This window comes from Caretta caretta, chromosome 6 (assembly GCF_965140235.1).
Source record: "Caretta caretta isolate rCarCar2 chromosome 6, rCarCar1.hap1, whole genome shotgun sequence".
In the NCBI taxonomy this organism is placed as follows: domain Eukaryota; kingdom Metazoa; phylum Chordata; order Testudines; family Cheloniidae; genus Caretta; species Caretta caretta.
The window spans coordinates 18,169,451-18,186,950 of NC_134211.1; positions in this window are offsets into that span (position 1 = coordinate 18,169,451).

Genomic DNA, 17,500 nt, shown 5'->3' on the forward strand with positions numbered 1-17,500 from the left:
CAAGGGACGTTTCACCAACATCAACGTGGGATGGCCGGGAAAGGTGCATGATGCTCGCATCTTCAGGAACTCTGGTCTGTTTCAAAAGCTGCAGGAAGGGACTTTATTCCCAGACCAGAAAATAACTGTTGGGGATGTTGAAATGCCTATATGTATCCTTGGGGACCCAGCCTACCCCTTAATGCCATGGCTCATGAAGCCGTACATAGGCAGCCTGGACAGTAGTCAGGAGCTGTTCAACTACAGGCTGAGCAAGTGCAGAATGGTGGTAGAATGTGCATTTGGATGTTTAAAGGCGCGCTGGCGCAGTTTACTGACTCGCTTAGACCTCAGCGAAACCAATATTCCCACTAAAAGAAAAGGAGTACTTGTGGCACCTTAGAGACTAACCAATTTATTTGAGCATGAGCTTTCGTGAGCTACAGCTCATGAAAGCTCATGCTCAAATAAATTGGTTAGTCTCTAAGGTGCCACAAGTACTCCTTTTCTTTTTGCGAATACAGACTAACACGGCTGTTCCTCTGAAACCTGTCAATATTCCCACTGTTATTACTGCTTGCTGTGTGCTCCACAATATCTGTGAGAGTAAGGGGGAGACGTTTATGGCGGGGTGGGAGGTTGAGGCAAATCGCCTGGCTGCTGGTTATGCGCAGCCAGACACCAGGGCGGTTAGAAGAGCACAGGAGGGCGCGGTACGCATCAGAGAAGCTTTGAAAACCAGTTTCATGACTGGCCAGGCTACGGTGTGAAAGTTCTGTTTGTTTCTCCTTGATGAAACCCCCCGCCCCTTGGTTCACTCTACTTCCCTGTAAGCTAACCACCCGCCCCTCCTCCCTTCAATCACCGCTTGCAGAGGCAATAAAGTCATTGTTGCTTCACATTCATGCATTCTTTATTCATTCATCACACAAATAGGGGGATGACTACCAAGGTAGCCCAGGAGGGGTGGTGGAGGAGGGAAGGAAAATGCCACACAGCACTTTAAGCACAGCACTTTAAAAGTTTACAACTTTAAAATTTATTGAATGACAGCCTTCTTTTTTTTGGGCAATCCTCTGTGGTGGAGTGGCTGGTGGGGCGGAGGCCCCCCCACTGCGTTCTTGGGCGTCTGGGTGTGGAGGCTATGGAACTTGGGGAGGAGGGCGGTTGGTTACAGAGGGGCTGCAGTGGCAGTCTGTGCTCCAGCTGCCTTTGCTGCAGCTCAACCATACACTGGAGCATACTGGTTTGGTCCTGCAGCAGCCTCAGCATTGAATCCTGCCTCCTCTCATCACGCTGCCGCCACATTTGAGCTTCAGCCCTGTCTTCAGCCCGCCACTTACTCTCTTCAGCCCGCCACCTCTCCTCCCGGTCATTTTGTGCTTTCCTGCACTCTGACATTATTTGCCTCCACGCATTTGTCTGTTCTCTGTCAGTGTGGGAGGACAGCATGAGCTCGGAGAACATTTCATCGCGAGTGCATTTTTTTTTTCTTTCTAAGCTTCACTAGCCTCTGGGAAGGAGAAGATCCTGTGATCATTGAAACACATGCAGCTGGTGGAGAAAAAAAAAGGGACAGCGGTATTTAAAAAGACACATTTTATAAAACAGTGGCTACACTCTTTCAGGGTAAACCTTGCTGTTAACATTACATACAGGGCACATGTGCTTTCGTTACAAGGTCGCATTTTGCCTCCTCCCACCGCGTGACTACCCTCTCAACCTTCCCCCCTCCCTGTGGCTAACAGCGGGGAACATTTCTGTTTAGCCACAGGCAAACAGCCCAGCAGGAATGGGCTCCTCTGAGTGTCCCCTGAAGAAAAGCACTCTATTTCAACCAGGTGACCATGAATTATAACTCACTCTCCCGAGGATAACACAGAGAGATAAAGAACGGATGTTGTTTGAATGCCAGCAAACATACACTGCAATGCTTTGTTCTACAATGATTCCCGAGTACGTATTACTGGCCTGGAGTGGTAAAGTGTCCTACCATGAAGGACGCAATAAGGCTGCCCTCCCCAGAAACCTTTTGCAAAGGCTTTCGGACTACATCTAGGAGAACCGCAAATGCCAGGGCAAAGTAATCCTTTCACATGCTTGCTTTTAAACCATGTATAGTATTTTAAAAGGTACACTCACCAGAGGTCCCTTCTCCGCCTGCTGGGTCCAGGAGGCAGCCTTGGGTGGGTTCGGGGGGTACTGGCTCCAGGTCTAGGGTGAGAAACAGTTCCTGGCCGTAGGGAAAACCGGTTTCTCCGCTTGCTTGCTGTGAGCTATCTACAACCTCCTCCTCCTCCTCATCTTCTTCGTCCCCAAAACCTGCTTCCGTATTGCCTCCATCTCCATTGAAGGAGTCAAACAACATGGCTGGGGTAGTGGTGGCTGAACCCCCTAAAATGGCATGCAGCTCATCATAGAAGCGGCATGTTTGGGGCTCTGACCCAGAGCGGCTGTTCGCCTCTCTGGTTTTCTGGTAGGCTTGCCTCAGCTCCTTCAGTTTCACGCGGCACTGCTTCGGGTCCCTGTTATGGCCTCTGTCCTTCATGCCCTGGGAGATTTTGACAAAGGTTTTGGCATTTCGAAAACTGGAACGGAGTTCTGATAGCACGGATTCCTCTCCCCAAACAGCGATCAGATCCCGTACCTCCCATTCGGTCCATGCTGGAGCTCTTTTGCGATTCTGGGACTCCATCATGGTCACCTGTGCTGATGAGCTCTGCATGGTCACCTGCAGCTTGCCACGCTGGCCAAACAGGAAATGAGATTCAAAAGTTTGCGGTTCTTTTCCTGTCTACCTGGCCAGTGCATCTGAGTTGAGAGTGCTGTCCAGAGCGGTCATAATGGAGCACTCTGGGATAGCTCCCAGAGGCCAATACCATCGAATTGTGTCCACAGTACCCCAAATTCGAGCCGGCAACGTCGATTTAAGCGCTAATCCACTTGTCAGGGGTGGAGTAAGGAAATCGATTTTAAGAGCCCTTTAAGTCGAAATAAAGGGCTTCATTGTGTGGACGGGTGCAGGTTTACATCGATTTAACGCTGCTAAATTCGACCTAAAGTCCTAGTGTAGCCCAGGGCTATGAGTACAATGAAACCACCAAAAGTATAACCCCTCAAAGTCCCTACATCTGATATTATTAATAAACCTATTAGTGATACCCACCTCTAAGCAGACAAGTGCCTCTAATGAGATTTTAGCACTTGTATGTCTACACTTCAGTTAGATATTCGCCACTGGCCCAAGCCAGCTGACTCGGGCTAAGGGGCTGCATAACTGCAGTGTAGACTTCTGGGCTCAGGCTGGAGCCTGGGCTCTAGGACCCTGTGAAGTGGGAAGGTCCCAGATCTCGGGCTGAAGTCTGAGTATGGAAATCTACATTGCAATGATATAGCCCCACAGCCTGAGCCCCACAAGTCTGAGTCAGCAGGCATGGGGCAGCCGCAGATTTTTATTTGCAGTGTAGGCATAGGACCAGGATCTTCGGGCAAGCTCAGTTGTAATATTATTTTATTCTTGTTAACCAAATACTTTTTAATGCAAGAATACGGACTATCTTTCCACCCCCTTTTTCTTTATTTAAACTGGAGGTTTTGCTAGGATGTTGGAAAGCTCATTCCAGTACAGCTCACTTTCAAATGCAAATCTGCATTCAGTCTGGTCAAATAATTGGGAGGAAAATATTCATGTATAATTATTGATGAAAAATGCCCAAATTAACAATGATTTTTATTTGCAATGCATTCTTCTATTCATCTGCTCTAAACAGCATAAAGAGATTTCCATTCAGAGAACTGTATACTAGAGCTGGGCGAAATTTTTTCAGTGAATAGTAAATTAGCAAAATGTATTTTTTGGGGCACTGAAATGATCCATTCATTTGGGTCAAATTTGGCAGGTAGCTTTGGCCAAAAAACCCCATGAAAACAAACATTTTGAAAAAATCTAAATGATCCGTTTAGAAATGTTGTTTCAAAATAAAAAGTTGAATTGAAACAACATTTTCTAAACATTTTGTTTTGACCCAAACACATTGTTTTCATGTTTTTTGTTTGTTTTGTTTTGTTTTGGTAACAAAAATGAAAACAATCAGTTTTGGTTCTAAGTTAACCAATTTTTTATTTCATTTTTCAGTTTAGCCACTCAGCTGAAAAATCAATAATTAACTCAGCTCTACTGTGTACTTAAAAGTTGTCATTGTTTTTCTGTCTTGCCTCTCTCCAAACTCATTTTCCAACAGTGGATTGTTTTTGTTCTCACAGTGTGGCTGTACAAATGTTGTATGAGAATCTTAAGTTTTTTATTTCCTGACTGTTCAGCAATTTAATTTTTAACTTTAATGTTGCATTAATGGATATTTTGTATTTTAAAAACATAATTTACATTAGATATTGCTCACTTAACCAAAATACATTTCTCTGCAGGTTATCCAACACACAATACTTTATTCTTTGCTTTCAATTGCTAGTTGGTAAATACTTGCTACTGGCCCTCATAATTACACATTTTTGGAAATCAAGAGGTTTTATGTGTGGATCTAAATTTATATTGTCTTTGCTGAAGGTGCTTTTACCTTTTTAGTTTAGAGTAACATTGCCACCTAGTGGTCCATTGGGCTGCTCCTTATTAGATTCTTCCAGAAGAACAGTATTTCACAAACAAAGGAGACCTGACCTATATTGGCAACTCTCTGCCTTACTTCCATTTGAAACCGTACAAACGTTAAGATGATGAAAAATGCTATAAATATCACACCCTGTTAGAAAATATCATTTGTAAAACCCAAAACCCATTCTTTAAAAATGAGTTAAGACACTGATTCTCCAAATGCTTATGCACTTGAGTGGTCCCATTGAAGTCAGTAGGACTGCTCTTGGGCCCAGCAGTATGTTTCCATGGAGTTCCTGGCAGGACCAGGCCTTTGTGTTGTGCAGAATGGACAGTGCAAGATGTGGGCTTCCTTCTTGGGGGAAGGATGTGACAGGTAAGTACTTTGTTGTCACTTAAAAACCTTAACTGATTTCTGAAAGAAAGATTATGTTTTTGGAATTTTCCAAAGGCTTTCCCTACCTCCCGCCCAACCCCAAAACATCTCTTGTTTTGTGTAGCTTAATGAAGATACAATTATTCTAAATGAGGTTAATGAGTCATCATATTAATTAAAAGAGTGAGCTAATAATGGCTGGAAACCAACAACTATTCCTAGTAGTTTTTACATTGTTGTGGAAAGAATGTGGAGACAAATTGTCTGCCAGCAATACATCATCTTAATGTATGTGTTAGAGCTGTGGAAATCACCAGTTGACAAGACCACTTTTTGTAGAAGCAATACATCTCCCTAGGATCTCTGCTTTGGTAAGTGAAAAAGTTCATTGATGACAAGGGTCATCATCAACTCTAATCTCTGCTGGCATTCCTTATTTCCATCAGCTTCAATAGTGAGATTTATGCCTAGTTTTAAAATAGTCATTTTCTCATATATTCTACTATCCCTGCCCTTAAAAATGGCTTTTCACATAAATCAAGGTGAAATATGAGCTACACTGGCATTCATAGAGGGTTAGGCACTGTGACACTATGCCTGCCCGCTCTCTGCGGATTGAGCAATAAGAGTGAGGCTGGCTGGGAGTAGACAGGAGAAGTGTAATGTGGTTACATTACACTGATACACACAGAGGAATTTTAGACACTTCATAAATATTTCAGAAAGACAATCTAAAGTCTTTTAATCTCAAAGAGTATCACAATTTTTAGCTAAAAAAGGAATCAAAATTAGCCTGAATCATGGAAATGTTAGCACTAGAAAGGGTCAAAAAACAGTACAGTAACCCATGAAAAATTGTGAACAAACATTTTTCATGGGAAATTTCTCAGCAGATTTTTTTGTTTTGATTGAGTTTTCAAAAACTGGAAAAAAAATCAGGTCCTTATTTTTAATCTTTTTGGATGTGGGTCTTCCCCTCCGCCCTTTCTCTTCCATTTTTACTTTACCCTCTCTTTTTTCACACTGGAAAAAGATTTTTAAAAAAACAGAGAAAGTAGGGAAAACCCACGTCCTTTCCATTTTAATTTTTTTCCCTCCAATTGAAAAATTTGAAGAAATTTTTTTTCCTGAAAGTGGGATAAAGTGGGGAAAAAGCCACATTCACACTTTTTTACCTTTTTCATCCTGAAAATTCTGAAAAATAAGATTTAAAAAATGTTTAAAAACTGCCATAAAATAACACTTCATCTCACTTTTCCACACTTTTCCAGTTGAAAAAAGTAAACAAAAAGTGTGAGATTATTGTCCCCCCACTTTATTGCACATTTAAAAAAATCTTCACCTTTTATCAGTGGGGAAAAAAGGTTTACAAAAAGAAAAAGTGTGTTTTCAACACTTTCTTCCAGTGTTTTCCCCTTTTCCCTTCTTTTTCTAGTGGAAAAAGGGGTAAGGTGAGAAAAGGTGGGGAAAAATCCAGAATAAATTTTTAAAAATGAAAACAGAAATTTTTTTGATAACTAAACTGAAATGGACAAAATGAAATTTAAAACAAAATATTTCTTTTGATGTGGAAATATCTCAATTAAAAAACAATTAAAATTCTCTCATGATTTTTTTTTTAACTAAACTCCATTTTTCACCAGGAAAATGTTTTAGTTGAAAAACTTTCATAAATTACCCCTCCCTGCTGCCACCTAGCAACACACAGCTCTGGAAACACTGACCTGTACTTTGTGAGCTAAATGACAGTCTTCATTAGCTACTGCTTATAGAGGATCCTTTTCATAGAATCATAGAATCATAGAATATCAGGGTTGGAAGGGACCCCAGAAGGTCATCTAGTCCAACCCCCTGCTCAAAGCAGGACCAATTCCCAGTTAAATCATCCCAGCCAGGGCTTTGTCAAGCCTGACCTTAAAAACCTCTAAGGAAGGAGGTTCTACCACCTCCCTAGGTAACGCATTCCAGTGTTTCACCACCCTCTTAGTGAAAAAGTTTTTCCTAATATCCAATCTAAACCTCCCCCACTGCAACTTGAGACCATTACTCCTCGTTCTGTCATCTGCTACCATTGAGAACAGTCTAGAGCCATCCTCTTTGGAACCCTCTTTCAGGTAGTTGAAAGCAGCTATCAAATCCCCCCTCATTCTTCTCTTCTGCAGGCTAAACAATCCCAGCTCCCTCAGCCTCTCCTCATAACTCATGTGTTCCAGTCCCCTAATCATTTTTGTTGCCCTTCGCTGGACTCTCTCCAATTTATCCACATCCTTCTTGAAGTGTGGGGCCCAAAACTGGACACAGTACTCCAGATGAGGCCTCACCAATGTCGAATAGAGGGGAACGATCACGTCCCTCGATCTGCTCGCTATGCCCCTACTTATACATCCCAAAACGCCATTGGCCTTCTTGGCAACAAGGGCACACTGCTGACTCATATCCAGCTTCTCGTCCACTGTCACCCCTAGGTCCTTTTCTGCAGAACTGCTGCCTAGCCATTCGGTCCCTAGTCTGTAGCTGTGCATTGGGTTCTTCCGTCCTAAATGCAGGACCCTGCACTTATCCTTATTGAACCTCATCAGATTTCTTTTGGCCCAATCCTCCAATTTGTCTAGGTCTTTCTGTATCCTATCCCTCCCCTCCAGCGTATCTACCACTCCTCCCAGTTTAGTATCATCCGCAAATTTGCTGAGAGTGCAATCCACACCATCCTCCAGATCATTTATGAAGATATTGAACAAAACCGGCCCCAGGACCGACCCTTGGGACACTCCACTTGATACCGGCTGCCAACTAGATATGGAGCCATTGATCAATCTAAGCTGCAATCTAATCTTTTGGTCAATCTAAGCTGCAACCAGTATACTGAGAAAAACATAAAAATATATAGTGCCCAGTCCTGCCACCCTTGACATCAATGGGAAAAAAAACTTCACACTGACATCAGTGAAAGCAGAATTGAGGCCAAAACTTTACAACAACAAATCATTAAAAACTTTGCTTAATTGCCGCTCATTTTCTTTTAAAATACGCTGCACGTATATTTTCAAGATTTAAAGGAATACGCTGTTTTGAGTTAGAAGAACACAGAGATACTAGATGAGTGATATTCTCTAATCAGCTAATTTTTTAATGATCTGAAACTCAAACAGAGTTTGACCAGTTTTCTCTATACTTTGCAGAAACATTCTCCTTTGCCTTACAAGCCAAACCAGTTTTCCAAATGAAAGTTTTTGTAGCTGGCAGAGGCTAATATACGACTTTATAATACTAATAATAAAGGAAACTGGCTGCAACCTTAACTACAGGGAACCTAATGCCTCTCCATAATATTACTGGAATGCTTATTGTTCCTTAGTTATTTTACTATAGTGGGATCATATGGATGCCTTTGTTATTATTCTGAACATTAGATTCTTGAGTGGTCCTGACTGAGGATAACTAGGTCTGTTGTCTATAAATTATTGTTCCTGGACATTACGGTACTACAAGAGTACATTTTTTTTCAATTAAAAATAAATAAGATGAACCCCAGGATTCTCGCTGGTTGGATATTGACCCTTATCTCAGATCCTAAACATAACCTGCAGAAGCAGAATCTTTCTGGGATTCTGATTCTAAAGGAGATATTGTTTAGGTACCTTGTTGTACGTGTCCTCCCCAGCACCACCTTTGGATGAATGGAGGAGAAAAGGCTGCCAGCTAGAAGACCCAACATATAATCATTGCATTGCTGCCATCAGTCACACCATCTGCAGCAGCCAGTGGTGGTGGCCACAAATGCAACGCAACAGCAATGGCAGGTGGTAATGCTCACCGCTGCAGCAGAAGCCTGGAGCAATACGCAGTGACGACACAAAGCAGCATCAGCGGGCAGAGCTCAATGACACAGAGCAGCAGCATCAGTCAGCGGTGCCCAAGGAGACAGAGTGACATAGCAGTACAGGGCGATGGTGCCTGATGATGTAGAATAGCAGCAGTCGGTGCCAAAGTCCATCAGTGAAGCACAGCAGCACCCAGTAACTGTGTGCAGAACATCAGCAGGAGGATACAGAAGAGGGGGAGCAACAGCAGCACCCATGAGAGGAAGCATGGAAGCAGCGATAGCAGTTGGCAGTGCTCAACAGAATAAAGGAGGGGCAGTAGCACCAGGAAGATGCAGATTATGGTCTGGTATGTTGTGCCTCAGCTCATATATATTAGTCTAAAGTTGCTCTTAATACCTACATATGTTTTAATCCCTACATAGCCTTCTGATAGTATGTCTTCCAAAATCCAATCACCCCATTATGCCTTTTAATACAGATTACAGTGACTTTAATGAATCAGCAAAACAACAACAAAATAAGTAACAGCAGAATAATCCTGTTAGCCAAGTGAGAAGTCCTTGTTTATAAGCAACACTCAGTCCTCTCCATTCTTATGTTCACTCTTCAGGTTGGATACTCAACTAGTGCAAATCAGTAATGCTCCACTGAAGGCAACTGAGTTTTGCAATTTATGTTAGGTGAAGCTCTGGCCTTCAGCTGCAACAACTTCCAGCTTGTCTTTTAAACTCTGCCATGCAACTGTTCCTGTCCTTAAAGCGGCAGTAACAACACACAGGTGCCAGAGTTCTTAAATCTCAATACACTACTAATATCAGTGTGGATTAGGCAAATGAATTAAGCGTGACTTGTGACTCTAAATTTTTATATTGCCTCTATGGTGACACTTTTCAGAGTAGCAGACGTGTTAGTCTGTATTCGCAAAAAGAAAAGGAGTACTTGTGGCACCTTAGAGACTAGCCAATTTATTTGAGCATAAGCTTTCGTGAGCTACAGCTCACTTCATGGTGACACTGAACATCAAAAGTCCAACATTCATGGTGAAGGCTGACACCTGCCCTGAAGTGGGGCTATTTTGAGAAGAGATGTTAGGGTGAATAGGAAAGCCGTGCAGTGTTGTCAGTTAAGGATGGAACGTCCACATCCACTGTGAGTTGCCTGGCTTTTGTCACAGTGTTAACATAAATTAAACATGCATTTTTGTATTTCTGTTTTTAAAGGGAAATATTTCTCTAAAGGTTATTCTTAAGTGATTGCTATAAACTGCAGCTGTGTTTGGTTCTTTGTTTGGGATTTTTTTTGGCCTTAGTCTAAATAGAAACAGGCCCCGAAAGAAGTTTTCTTTCTAAAGTAGTTTGGCAAAGAGTACAATTTTCAAAAACACCTAAGTGAGTTGGAAGCATGTCTCATTTTCTAAAGTGACATAGGCTCCTAATTCGCATTAACTATTAATGAAATTTGGACTCTTAGGGTGCATCCACGAAGCAACTCTCCACCCTACCCTTAGAGTTCCTATGGGTACTGCTCCCCTGTCCAGGGTTAGAGTTCCTGTGGTTAGGGTACTTGGATCTAAGATTAGGGTTCCTATGCTTAGGGTACTTGGATTTAGGGTAAGGTTTCCTATGGGTAGGGCTCCCCAACATAGGGTTAGCATTCCATTCTGGATAAATGCTTCATTGTTGGGCCAGAGAGTGGGCAAGTATGTGAGGATGACTCTTTTGCCCAGTGGTTAGGGCACCAAGGTGGGATACCCTGGGTCCTCCTGCTCCAAATCACTCTTTCATTATTTATATCCCATGGAACAGTTAGGTTCCCAGTGGGATTTACAAAGCAAGTAAGCAGACTAGGTGCCTAATTCTCATAGAAGTTCAATACCTTTGAAAATCTGGGCCTAAGTCATTTTTGAAACCTCTTATGTCACTTCAGTCTTCTGAAAATGGTACCCTAAATCTGTATTCCACAAGCAAGGTGAAATTGTATAGGGAGATTATCTTAGTTTTCCGATGTAAGCTGCCTTTCTGCTTGGCTGACAAAATGTGGAAAGCATAGGCGTAGTAGCTATTGTAGATCAGAGAAGGGGAAATGTATTTATATTTTTAATACTACTCCCTCCACCTAAAAAGTCTGAATTACCAACACTGGCATGAGTCACCAGTTGTTGGGAGCTACTGATGTTATAGGCTAACAGAGTGCTAGACCCAGAACATAATAGTAATAAAATAATGGTCACCATGACAAAAGAGCTATGTCCTGTCAATGTGACTTTTGAGGACAGATGTTTGAGGCCTGTGGGGGGAGATAAAGAATTGTCTATAATGTGTGGTGTAAAAGAAATGCAAATGACTATAGAACAAAAGCAGTGAGAGGATCTGCTTATTTTGGTTGAAATAACTTCTTATGTATGGTTTGTACTGCATAACAATAATTAAGGTTGTATAGATTTGGGAGTAGTAGTGTAATAATACAGAGAAATAGAATAATTTCTCTAATGGCTTTCTTGATACAGAAGAGGATACTTAAAGCACAAAATGACAGAAGGAGTTCATGAATAATGTACTTTGTAGCAGGGGAGAAGGAGGAAAACAATTTACGGAATGAGGGTGACTGTAATTTTTTTTTCTAAAATTATATTGAATGCAAAATCTGGGATTACAAAATTGAAGTGTTGTGATGGCAATGCTGTAAATAAAGTGGGAACTCAGATGTGAAATGTAAGAGAAGAAATGAAAATATAGGGCCAGATCTTCAGCTAGTATAAATATCCATAGCGCCAGTGACTTCAGTTTAACTATGCCAGTTTACACCAACTGAGGATCTGACCCATAACATTTAGCTGTAAAGAACTACATTTTCAAACACTGCTATGTACAAGTGTAAGCAAGTGCCAATACAAAATGTGCATGTGTAATTTCTGCGGCTTTGTTTGAAAATTAAATAAAAAATAACACAACTATAAACAATTATATTCTCTCTCTCTGATCCCACTGGTTTGTTAGACACTCAATTTGTACATACAAATACCAGTTTGCATACACAAATGAGTGTACACACAATTTTTCATATACAGTTTTGGAGACCAGTCAGAGGCTGTTTAAAAATTTAGCTGTGAATAGGATATAGGAGAATATACTATATAATAATTCCAAATGAGATCACCTCTCTAGGGTGAAACATGGCAGCTGCCACATTGCACCTCAAACACTACATAACAGGACAAATAGTGGAAAGGAATATCCTATCCAATTGAACCTACAGAAAGAATGTAGAGAGGCAAGAAATAATTACCTTACACTGGAATTTGACTAGGTAACTAAGTGAACAACACATATTTGGGGGGGTTATCGATCTAAGATACGCAACTTCAGCTACAAGAATAGCGTAGCTGAATCTGACATATCTTAGATCGACTTAGAATCACTTACTTCGCGTCCTCACGGCGCGGGATCGACAGCCATCGCTCCCCCATCGACTCCGCTTCCGCCTCTCGCCGTGGTGGAGTTCCGGAGTCGACGGCAGAGACATCGGGGACAGAGCCCTGATAGATCGATCACTACCCGCCTATCCAGTGGGTAGTGGAGACATGGCCTAAGTATCTAATACTCATGATTAAAATTCAGATACCCAATTAATGAGTACAAGTATCTATGAAATCTTTTAGGCACAATTCTTCCCTGGGTGGTGCAACTAGGGCCAGCTCCAGGCACCAGGGTTCCAAGCAGGTGCTTGGGGCGGCAGCGAGAAAGGGGCGGCAGTGTTTCTGTGGCGGCAGCAGTTCAGGGGGAGCTCCTCCATTCAGCCAAATTGGCGGCAGCTTCTCCCTTTTGCCGTCCGTGGCGGCAGGTTTTTTTCACTGCTTGGGGCGGCAAAAACTGTAGAGCCGGCCCTGGGTGCAACTAGGTACTGCCCCTTACCCAAAGCACTGAGCAAACACTCATTCTTAACCTAAGTAACAAATACTTTGTTTTGTGAATTTGCAAAGAAGTGGTCAAACACACACAAAAAAGTCAGACTGGCATTAATGTGTTAATGTATTAGTGAAAATACATTCTCAATGGTAGCAGATGACAGAACGAGGAGTAATGGTGTCAAGTTGCAGTGGGGGAGGTTTAGATTGGATATTAGGAAAAACTTTTTCACTACGAGGGTGGTGAAACACTGGAATGCGTTACCTAGGGAGGTGGTAGAATCTCCTTCCTTAGAGGTTTTTAAGGTCAGGCTTGACAAAGCCCTGGCTGGGATGATTTAACTGGGAATTGGTCCTGCTTCGAGCAGGGGGTTGGACTAGATGACCTTCTGGGGTCCCTTCCAACCCTGATATTCTATGATTCTATGATTCTATGAAAATGCAATGTCTGTACTTATAGCTAACCCTTTGAATCCTATCACCTCAATAGCCTCCTGACATAATATGTGTTCTGGCTTAATTCTAAACTAGTATTTCCTTGTGCCTAATTCTAATTTGTTGCTTTTTAATTTAATTTAGTTGCCACTTGTTCTTGTATTATGAAATTAGATAAAAAGATTGATTGGCCTTCACTTTACAGTATCAGTCATTCATTTTCTAAACCTTATTATATCATATCTTCTTTAGAAAGAAGAATAGCAAATGAGCTGTCAGAATAGTTTCTGAGATAATTCATGCTGGGGTACTTTGTTATCTTGTGAAATTACACTGTGCTAGTCTGAGAAAAAGGGGTGCACTATCTCTTTAACTATTGTAACATTAAACTTGAAAGCAGAATTATGTCTCTCCCAATTTGCCAACAATTTTTAAAATGAAATTTCAAGCCTTCAGCATGTTGCAAATCCTTGTTCTGTACTTTGGTACTAATGTTTGTAATATGACCTTTACATTAGTAGACAGGTGGGAAAATACATGTATTCTATCATCTGCCTAACAACTCCCTATCCGAGTAGGCTGTTTTTATGTCAGTTGTGCCACCTGAACATTGGAATAACTGTTTCTACATTGAACTGATCTGCATTTAAACCAGTCGCTGGATGGGAAAATTCTGGTTGCTAGAGCACTGTGTTAAAACAATCCCTTTTTGGTCAAATCTGTTCATTTCTGGACATTCATTAGCCCAAACATGGAAGATCTGTGGATCCCTTGAAAAATGATTGTGTGCTGACATGTGAAAGAATCCTAGAGATATCTCAATGGAGTTATAATTGCAATTATACCACTTACTTGAGATGTAATTTGCTGGTCAGGTGATAGGCCCTATTTGCTTGAATTTTGTAAGTGTGCCTGACTGTGTAATATACTCTGCACAACAGTGCAGAAGCAATAGGGAATGCAGTGCCTCGTGTAGCTCAGTGATGTGAGTCTTGGGGAACATACTACATCCATTTTCTAACAACTGTATCTAGTGCCTATTTACTTTTTGGTGAAACTGAGCTTGAGTCTGATCTCTGAAGCCTTTATGATTTGGTTCTTTTCAACCAGAGAAATGATGTTCCTCTCCAGGTATCATCATGGCAACTGACATACGGTCTACACTGGGGTGGGGTGGGGTGGGGGATCAATCTAAGTTATGCAACTTCAGCTACGTGAATAACGTAGCTGAAGTTGACGTACTTAGATCGATTTACCGTGATGTCTTCACCATGGTGAGTCGACTGCTGCCGCTCCCCTGTCGACTCTGCCTGTGCCTCTTGCCGCGGTGGAGTACAGGAGTCGACGAGAGACCTCTTGGGGATCAATTTATCGCATCTAGACTAGACGCTATAAATTGACCCCTGCTGGATTGATCGCTGCCCGCTGATCCGGCAGTTAGTGAAGACATACCATGAGTGCAGGTAGGGCACTCAAGTAGTATTCTCTAGATTTTCATGTCTAAACCAGTGATGCAGCATTCTCGGTAGGGCCCTTGGCCCTGGAACTTGTTCTCTCCACTGTTCTACCAGATCCTGAGTCTGTTTGTGGAGTTAAGTTCAACTCAGAGTTCTTGGGCGTCCTCTTCTGAGAGGGGACCATGATGTGTTGTATGGAGGAGGGAATTAATAAACTGAGGGACTTTGGGGTAGAAGGAAATTCTCTAGTTCTCTGAAGAAGCACATTGGATGTGTGTCTGTTCTCTCTGTGTCTTCCATCAATAGGATTGGTCCTCAGGGCATGGTATAAGGACTATCTTGTTTATCTGTTTTTGCCTGTGGGATTGATTGTGGTGGTGGTATAGTTTTAAAACTGGACAAAATCTCTAATATTGACATTGTTCAACAAGCTAGATGGATAAATAATATTTTGCTAAATTTATCTCTAAGATGTAGAGATGGAAGAATTTTTGAATAATATAAAAACTAGGGCTGTCGATTAATCACAGTTAACTCACGCGATTAACTCAAAAATTAATTGTAATTAAAAAAATTTATCGCAATTAATCGCAGTTTTAATTGCATGGTTAAACAATAGAATACCAATTGAAATTTATTAAATATTTTGGATGTTTTTCTACATTTTCAAATATATTGATTTCAGTTACAACACAGAATACAAAATGTACAGTGCTCACTTTATATTATTTTTATTACAAATATTTGCACTGTAAAAATGATAATAAAAAGAAACAGTATTTTTCAGTTCACCTCATACAAGTACCATAGTGCAAGCTCTTTGTTGTGAAAGCGCAACTTTCAAATGTAGATTTTTTTTATTACATAACTGCACTCAAAACCAAAACAATGTAAAACTTTAGAGCCTACAAGTCCACTCAGTCCTACTTCTTGTTCAGCCAATCGCTCAGACAAACAACTTTGTTTATATTTGCAGGAGATAATGCTGCCCGCTTCTTATTTACAATGTCACCTGAAAGTGAGAACAGACATTCGCATGGCACTTTCGTAGCTGGTATTTACATGCCAGATCTGCTAAACATTCGTATGCTCCTTCATGCTTTGGCCACCATTCCAGAGGACATGCTTCCATGCTGATGATGCTCATTTTAAAAATAATGCGTTAATTAATTTGTAACTGAACTCCTTGCGGGAGAATTGAATGTCTCCTTCTCTGTTTTACACCCGCATTCTGCCATATATTTCATATTGTAGCAGTCTCGGATGATGACCCAGCATGTTGTTATTTTAAGAACACTTTCACTGCAGATTTGACAAAATGCAAAGAAGGTACCAGTGCGCGATTTCTAAAGATAACTACAGCACTCGACCCAAGGTTTAAGAATTTGATTTGATCGCTTCCAAAATCTGAGAGGGACAAGGTGTGAAGCAGGCTTTCAGAAATCTTAAAAGAACAACACTCTGATGTGGAAACTACAGAACCCAAACCACCAAAAAAGAAAATCAACCTTCTGCTGGTGGCATTTGACTCAGATAATGAAAATGAACTTGTGTTGGTCCGCACTGCTTTGTATTGTTATTGAGCAGAACCCGTCATCAGCATGGATGCATGTCCCCTGGAATGGTGCTTGAAGCATGAAGGGACATATGAATGGCGCATCTGGCACATAAATATCTTGCGATGCTGGCTACAACAGTGCCATGCAAACACATGTTCTCACTTTCAGGTGACATTATAAACAAGAAGTGGGCAGCATTATCTCCCAAATGTAAGCAAATTTGTTTAACTGAGCGATTGCCTGAACAGGAAGTAGGACTGAGTAGACTTGTAGGCTTTAAAGCTTTACATTGTTTTAATTTTGAATGCAGTTATTTTTTGTACATAATTCTACATTTGTAAGTTCAACTTTCATGATAAAGAAATTATAGTACAGTACTTGTTTTAATTAATTGAAAAATACTATTTCTTTTATTTTTACGGTGCAAATATTTATAATAAAAAATAAATATAAAGTGAGCACTGTGCACTTTGTATTCTGTGTTGTAATTGAAATCAATATATTTGAAAACATGGAAAACATCCAAAATATTTTATATAAATAGTATTCTATTATTGTTTAATCACGATTAATTTTTGAATGGCTTGACAGCCCTAATAAAAACCTACACACAAGATTTTTTTTAATGGTTTGCAAAGATTAAAGTTGGGGGGGGGGCACTTAGTGGGGAGGGAGGGATACCTTGAAAAAATGTGCCTTTCTATATCTTTATTTTGGAATTGTAAATCCTGAAATATGTACTGATAGGAATTCTTATCGTGCTCATTACTGAGTAAAATTATATGGCCTGTGTTATGCAGCAGATCAGACTAGATGATCATAATGATCCTTTCTAGTCTTAGAATCTGTGAATCAACGTAGTATCTGAGGAATAATACCATAATCAGAGCTGGTCTTGTGGGACTATCAGCTCAGACAAAGTCAGGCAGCACGGGAAATCTTCCAAAAAAACTTGAGCTCATGAGACTTCCAGTATAAAAAATTTCAAACAAACATCCCAACAAAACCTTATGAAATTTATCCATCACTACTTAGGAACATTTTAACTGGAATCAGTTTAGCAGCGATACTAATTTGATTACAGTAATTTAGCTCACTTTATTTTAAACTGAATTTCTCATTCTATTTGAAAAGAAAACAAAATCATACTGAATTAAAGTTCTTTGAACTTGATATTGGAATCAACTGTTTTTCCATAGAAAGAGTAGAATCCTTATGGTTGAGTACTACAGAGAGGTCCATTAATCCTAAACATACATAATGCACCAGATCCAAAACCCATGGAAGTAGGTGGAAAGACTTCTGTTGACTTCAATAAGTCCTGGATCAGGTCATTAGGTGGCAGTGTGGAAAATAT